The following is an 8,895-nucleotide window of genomic DNA, read 5'->3' as shown; positions in this document are numbered from 1 at the left end:
TCATTTGTAGCATAATGTGTGTTTTTGTAAATTGGTCAATTTTATAGATCGGTAGAATTATTGTTCTATGTTTAATAAACGCAGTAATCTGAGGTTCCCATATGGTTGCAATTAACTTTGGCAGTTTTCGTGCTAGGACAGTCGTTTATACACCATTTTAAAGCATTAAAATTGCCATTTGTTTTGGTATATAATTTATTGCATAATGTATTTTTATAAAATGGCCAATTCGATAGATCGGTAGAATTATTTTCCCAGGTTTAAAAAGGCGGTAATTTGAAGTTCCGATATGGTTGTAAATAACTTTGACATTTTTCATTTATGTATCATTTTAAAGCATTATGATTGCTCTTTAATTTGGTATATCATTTGTGGCATAATGTGTTCGTCTAAAAAAATGGTCAATTTGAAGGATCGGTAGAATTGTTGTTCTATTTTAAAAAAGCTGTGATTTGAGGCTCCGATATGGTTGCAAATAACTTTGACAGTTTTCATGCCAGGACAATCGTTTATGCATCATTTTAAAGCATTACAGTTGCACTTTGTTTTGGTGTACAATTTGTGGCATAATGAATTTTTACAAAAATTGGATAGATCGGTATATTTATTGGTACAGGTTTGGAAATGCGGTAATTTAAGGCTCCGATATGGTTGCAAATATCTTTTATAGTTTTCATGTTATAGCAGTCGTTTATATATCTTTTTATTGCATTATAGTTGCCATTTGTTTTGGTATATAATTTGTTACATAATATATTTTTAGAAAATGGCTAATTGGATAGAAAGGTAGAATTATTTTCACAACTTTGAAAACGCTGTGATTTGAAGTTCCGATATGGTTGCAAATAACTTTGACAGTTTTCATGACAGGACAATCGTTTATGCATCATTTTAAAACATTACAGTTGCACTTTGTTTTGGTGTACAATTTGTGGCATAATGAATTTTTACAAAAATTGGATAGATCGGTATATTTATTGGTACAGGTTTGGAAATGCGGTATTTTAAGGTTCCGATATGGCTGCAAATAACATTGACAGTTTTCACGCTATGACAGACATTTAGGCATCATTTTAAAGCATTATGATTGCACTTTAATTTGGTATATCATTTGTGGCATAATGTGTTCGTCTAAAAAATGGTCAATTTGAAGGATCGGTAGAATTGTTATTCTATGTTTAAAAACGCTGTGATTTGAGGTTCCGATATGGTTGCAAATAACTTTGACAGTTTCAATGCCAGGACAATCGTTTATGCATCATTTTAAAGCATTACAGTTGCACTTTGTTTTGGTATACAATTTGTGGCATAATGAATTTTTACAAATTTGGATAGATCGGTATATTTATTGGTACAGGTTTGGAAATGCGGTAATTTAAGGCTCCGATATGGTTGCAAATATCTTTTATTGTTTTCATGTTATAGCAGTCGTTTATATAACTTTTTATTGCATTATAGTTGCCATTTGTTTTGATATATAAGTAATTTGTTACATAATATATTTTTAGAAAATGGCTAATTGGATAGATCGGTAGAATTATTTTCACAGCTATAAAAACGCGGTATTTTAAGGTTCCGATATGGCTGCAAATAACATTGACAGTTTTCACGCTATGACAGTCATTTAGGCATCATTTCAAAGCATTATGATTGCACTTTAATATGGTATATCATTTGTAGCATAAGGTGTGTTTTTGCAAATTGGTCAATTTGATAGATAAGTAGAATTATTGTTCTATCTGAGGTTCCGATATGGTTGCAATTAACTTTGGCAGTTTTCGTGCTAGGACAGTGGTTTATGCACCATTCTAAAGCATTGCCAGTTGCTCTTTGTTTTGGTGTACAATTTATGGCATAATGAATTTTTACAAAAATTGGATAGATCGGTATATTTATTGGTACAGGTTTGGAAATGCGGTAATTTAAGGCTCCGATATGGTTGCAAATATCTTTTATAGTTTTCATGTTATAGCAGTCGTTTATATATCTTTTTATTGCATTATAGTTGCCATTTGTATTGGTATATAATTTGTTGCACAATATATTTTTATAGATCGGTATATTTATTGGTACAGGTTTGGAAATGGTTGCAAATATCTTTTATAGTTTTCATGTTATAGCAGTCGTTTATATATCTTTTTATTGCATTATAGTTGCCATTTGTTTTGGTATGTAATTTGTTACATAATATATTTTTAGAAAATGGCTAATTGGATAGATCGGTAGAATTTTTTTCACAGCTTTAAAAACGCGGTATTTTAAGGTTCCGATATGGCTGCAAATAACACTGACAATTTTCGCGCTATGTTAGTCATTAGACATCATTTTATAGCATTATGATTGCACTTTAATATGGTATATTATTGTAGCATAATGTGTGTTTTTACAAATTGGTCAACTTGATAGATCGGTAGAATTATTGTTCTATGTATCAAATGCAGTAATCTGAGGTTCCGATATGGCTGCAATTAACTTTGGCAGTTTTCGTGCTAGGACAGTCGTTTATGCACCATTTTAAAGCATTAAAATTGCCATTTGTTTTGGTATATAATTTATTGCATAATGTATTTTTAGAAAATGGCCAATTGGATAGATCGGTAGAATTATTTTCCCAGGTTTAAAAAGGCGGTAATTTGAAGTGCCGATATGGTTGCAAATAACTTTGACAGTTTTCATGCAAGGACAATCGTTTATGCATCATTTTAAAGCATTAAAGTTGAGCTTTGTTTTGGTGTACAATTTGTGGCATAATGAATTTTTACAAAAATTGGATAGATCGGTATATTTATTGGTACAGGTTTGGAAATGCGGTAATTTAAGGCTCCGATATGGTTGCAAATATCTTTTATAGTTTTCATGTTATAGCAGTCGTTTATATATCTTTTTATTGCATTATAGTTGCCATTTGTTTTGGTATATAATTTGTTACATAATATATTTTTAGAAAATGGCCAATCGGATAGATCGGTAGAATTATTTTCACAGCTTTAAAAACGCTGTGATTTGAGGTTCTGATATGGTTGCAAATAACTTTGAAAGTTTTCATGCCAGGACAATCGTTTATGCATCATTTTAAAGCATTACAGTTGCACTTTGTTTTGGTGTATAATTTGTGGCATAATGAATTTTTAAAAAAATTGGATAGATCGGTATATTCATTGGTACAGGTTAGGAAATGCGGTAATTTAAGGCTCCGATATGGTTGCAAATATCTTTTGTAGTTTTCGTGTTATAGCAGTCGTTTATATATCTTTTTATTGCATTATAGTTGCCATTTGTTTTGGTATATAATTTTTTGCATAATATATTTTTAGAAAATGGCTAATTGGATAGATCGGTAGAATTATTTTCACAGCTTTAAAAACGCGGTATTTTGAGATTCCGATATGGCTACAAATAACATTGACAGTTTTCACGCTATGACAGTCATTAAGGCATCATTTTAAAGCATTATGATTGCACTTTAATATGGTATATCATTTGTAGCATAATGTGTGTTTTTACAAATTGGTCAATTTGATAGATCGGTAGAATTATTGTTCTATGTTTAATAAACGCAGTAATCTGAGGTTCCGATATGGTTGCAATTAACTTTGCCAGTTTTCGTGCTAGGACAGTCGTTTATGCACTATTTTAAAGCATTAAAATTGCCATTTGTTTTGGTATATAATTTATTGCATAATGTATTTTTAGAAAATGGCCAGTTGGATAGATCGGTAGAATTATTTTCCCTGGCTTAAAAAGGCGGTAATTTGAAGTTCCGATATGGTTGTGAATAACTTTGACAGTTTTCATGCTATGACAGTCATTTATGCATCATTTTAAAGCATTATGATTGCACTTTAATTTGGTATATCATTTGTGGCATAATGTGTTCGTCTAAAAAATGGTCAATTTGAAGGATCGGTAGAATTGTTGTTCAATGTTTAAAAACGCTGTGATTTGAGGTTCCGATATGGTTGCAAGTAACTTTGACAGTTTTCATGCCAGAACAATCGTTTATGCATCATTTTAAAGCATTACAGTTGCACTTTGTTTTGGTGTATAATTTGTGGCATAATGAATTTTTAAAAAAATTGGATAGATCGGTATATTTATTGGCACAGGTTTAGAAATGCGGTAATTTAAGGCTCCGATATGGTTGCAAATATCATTAATAGTTTTCATGTTATTGCAGTCGTTTATATATCTTTTTATTGCATTATAGTTGCCATTTGTTTTGGTATATAATTTATTGCATAATATATTTTTAGAAAATGGCCAATTGGATAGATCGGTTGAACTATTTTCACAGCTTTAAAAATGCGGTAATTTGAGGTTCCGATATGACTGCAAATAACGCTGACAATTTTCACGCTATGATAGTCATTTAGACATCATTTTAAAGCATTATGATTGCACTATAATATGGTATATCATTTGTAGCATAATGTGTGTTTTTACAAATTGGTCAACTTGATAGATCGGTAAAATTATTGTTCTATGTATCAAATGCAGTAATCTGAGGTTCCTATATGGCTGCAATTAACTTTCGTGTTTATACACCATTTTAAAGCATTAAAATTGCCATTTATTTTGGTATATAATTTATTGCATAAAATATTTTTAGAAAATGGCCAATTGGATAGATCGGTAGAATTATTTTCACAGCTTTCAAAACGCGGTAGTTTGAGGTTCCAATATGGCTGCAAATAACTTTGACAGTTTTCACGCTATGACGGTCATTTATGAATCATTTTAAAGCATTATGATTGCACTTCAATATGGTATATCATTTGTAGCATAATGTGTATTTTTAGAAATTATTCAATTTGATAGATCGGTATAATTATTGTTCTATGTATAATAAACGCAGTAATCTAACATTGGCAGTTTTCGTGCTAGGACAGTTTATGCACCATTTCAAAGCATTAAAATTGCCATTTGTTTTGGCATATAATTTATTGCATAATGTATTTTTAGAAAATGGCCAATTGGATAGATCGGTAGAATTATTTTCCCAGGTTTAAGAAGGCGGTAGTTTGAGGTTCCGATATGGTTGCAATTAACTTTGACAGTTTTCATGCTATGACAGTCATTTATGCATCATTTTAAAGCATAATTATTGCACTTTAATTTGGTTTATCATTTGTGGCATAATGTGTTCGTCTAAAAAATGGTCAATTTGAAGGATCGGTAGAATTGTTTTTCTATGTTTAAAAACCCTGTGATTTGAGGTTCCCATATTGTTGCAAATAACATTGACAGTTTTCATGCCAGGACAATCGTTTATGCATCATTTTAAAGCATTACAGTTGAACTTTGTTTTGGTGTATCCAATTAGCCATTTTCTAAAAATATATTATGTAACAAATTATATACCAAAACAAATGGCAACTATAGTGCAATAAAAAGATATATAAACGACTGCTATAACATGAAAACTATAAAAGATATTTGCAACCATATCGGAGCCTTAAATTACCGCATTTCCAAACCTGTACCAATAAATATACCGATCTATCCAATTTTTGTAAAACTCATTATGCCACAAATTGTACACCAAAACAAAGTGCAACATTAATGCTTTAAAATGATGCATAAACGATTGTCCTGGCATGAAAACTGTCAAAGTTATTTGCAACCATATCGGAACCTCAAATCATAGCGTTTTTAAACATAGAACAAAAATTTTACCGATCCTTCAAATTGACCATTTTTTAGACGAAGACATTATGCCACAAATGATATACCAAATTAAAGTGCAATCACAATGCTTTAAAATGATGCATAAATGACTGTCATAGCATGCAAACTGTCAAATTTATTCACAACCATATCGGAACCTCAAATTATCGCCTTTTTAAACCTGGGAAAATAATTCTACCGATCTATCCAATTGGCCATTTTCTAAAGCTACATTATGCACTAAATTTTATACCAAAAACAAATGGCAATTTCAATGCTTTAAAATGGTGTATAAACGACTGTCATAGCACGAAAACTGCCAAAGTTAATTGCAACCATATGGGAACCTCAGATTACTGCGTTTATTAAACATAGAACAATAATTCTACCGATCTATCAAATTGACCAATTTGCAAAAACACACATTATGCTACAAATGATATACCATATTAAAGTGCAATCATAATGCTATAAAATGATGCCTAAATGACTATCATAGCGTGAAAACTGTCAATGTTATTTGCAGCCATATCGGAACCTCAAATCACAGCGTTTTCAAAGCTGTGAAAATAATTCTACCGATCTATCCAATTAGCCATTTTCTAAAAATATATTATGCAACAAATTATATACCAAAACAAATGGCAACTATAATGCAATAAAATGATATATAAACGACTGCAATAACATGAAAACTATAAAAGATATTTGCAACCATATCGATGCCTTAAATTACCGCATTTCCAAACCTGTACTAATAAATATACCGATCTATCCAATTTTTGTAAAACTCATTATGCCACAAATTGTACACAAAAACAAAGTGCAACTGTAATGCTTTAAAATGATTCATAAACGGTTGTCCTGGCATAAAAACTGCCAATGTTATTTGCAACCATATGGGAACCTCAAATCACAGCGTTTTTAAACATAGAACAACAATTTTACCGATCCATCAAATTGACAATTTTTTTGACGAACACATTATGCCACAAATGATATACCAAATTAAAGTGCAATCATAATGCTTTAAAATGATGCATAAATGACTGTCATAGCATGAAAACTGTCAAAGATATTCACAACCATATCGGAACTTCAAATTAACGCCTTTTTAAACCTGTGAAAATAATTCTACCGATCTATCCAATTGGCCATTTTCTAAATTTACATTATGCACTAAATTATATACCAAAACAAATGGCAATTTTAATGCTTTAAAATGGTGCATAAACGACTGTCCTAGCACGAAAATTGCCAAAGTTAATTGCAACCATATCGGAACCTCAGATTACTGCGTTTATTAAACATAGAACAATAATTCTACCGATCTATCAAATTGACCAATTTGTAAAAACACACATTATGCTACAAATGATATACCATATTAAAGTGCAATCATAATGCTTTAAAATGATGCCTAAATGACTGCCATAGCTTGAAAACTGTCAATGTTATTTGCAGCCATATCGGAACCTTAGAATACCGCGATTTTAAAGCTGTGAAAATAATTCTACCGATCTATCTAATTAGCCATTTTCTAAAAATATATTATGCAACAAATTATATACCAAAACAAATGGCAACTATAATGCAATAAAAAGATATATAAACGACCGCTATAACATGAAAACTGTAAAAGATATTTGTAACCATATCGGAGCCTTAAATTACCGCATTTCCAAACCTGTACCAATAAATATACCGATCATTATGCCACAAATTGTACACCAAAACAAAGTGCAACTGTAATGCTTTAAGATGATGCATAAACGATTTTCCTGGCATGAAAACTGTCAAAGTTATTTGCAACCATATCGGAACCTCAAATCACAGCGTTTTTAAACATAGAACAACAATTCTACCGATCCTTCAAATTGACCATTTTTTAGACGAAGACATTAATGATATACCAAATTAAAGTGTAATCATAATGCTTTAAAATGATGCATTAATGACTGTCATAGCATGAAAACTGTCAAAGTTATTCACAACCATATCGGAACCTCAAATTACCGCCTTTTTAAACTTGGGAAAATAATTCTACCGATCTATCCAATTGGCCATTTTCTAAAACTACATTATGCACTAAATTTTATACCAAAACAAATGGCAATTTTAATGCTTTAAAATGGTGCATAAACGACTGTCCTAGCACGAAAACTGCCAAAGTTAATTGCAACCATATCGGAACCTCAGATTACTGCGTTTATTAAACATAGAACAATAATTCTACCGATCTATCAAATTGACCAATTTCTAAAAATACACATTATGCTACAAATGATATAACATATTAAAGTGCAATCATAATGCTTTAAAATGATTTATAAATGACCGTCATAGCGTGAAAACTGTCAATGTTATTTGCAGCCATATTGGAATCTCAAACTACCGCGTTTTTAAAGCTGTGAAAATAATTCTACCGATCTATCCAATTGGCCATTTTCTAAAAATATATTATGCAATAAATTATATACCAAAACAAATGGTAACTATAATGCCATAAAAAAATATATAAACGACTGCAATAACTTGAAAGATATAAAAGATATTTGCAACCATATCGGAGCCTTAAATTACCGCATTTCTAAACCTGTACCAATAAATATACCGATCTATTCTATTTTTGTAAAACTCATTATGCCACAAATTATACACCAAAACAAAGTTCAACTGTAATGCTTTAAAATGATGCATAAACGATTGTCCTGGCATGAAAACTGTCCATTTTATTTGCAACCATATGGGAACCTCAAATCACAGCGTTTTTAAACATAGAACAACAATTCTACCGATCCTTCAAATTGACCATTTTTTAGATGAACACATTATGCCACAAATGATATACCAAATTAAAGTGCAATCATAATGCTTTAAAATGATGCATAAATGACTGTCATAGCATGAAAACTGTCAATGTTATTCACAACCATATCGGAACCTCAAATTACCGCCTTTTTAAACCTGGGAAAATAATTCTACCGATCTATTTACTGCGTTTATTAAACATAGAACAATAATTCTACCGATCTATTAAATTGACCAATTTCTAAAAATACATATTATGCTACAAATGATATACCATATTAATGTAGCATTAATGCTTTAAAATGATTTATAAATGACTGTCATAGCGTGAAAACTGTCAATGTTATTTGCAGCCATATTGGAACCTCAAATTACCGCGTTTTTAAAGCTGTGAAAATAATTCTACCGATCTATCCA

Source organism: Lucilia cuprina, chromosome 6 (genome assembly GCF_022045245.1).
Source record: "Lucilia cuprina isolate Lc7/37 chromosome 6, ASM2204524v1, whole genome shotgun sequence".
Taxonomy (NCBI): domain Eukaryota; kingdom Metazoa; phylum Arthropoda; class Insecta; order Diptera; family Calliphoridae; genus Lucilia; species Lucilia cuprina.
The sequence above is the reverse complement of the archived record's forward strand: the minus strand, read 5'-3'. Positions refer to the sequence as shown.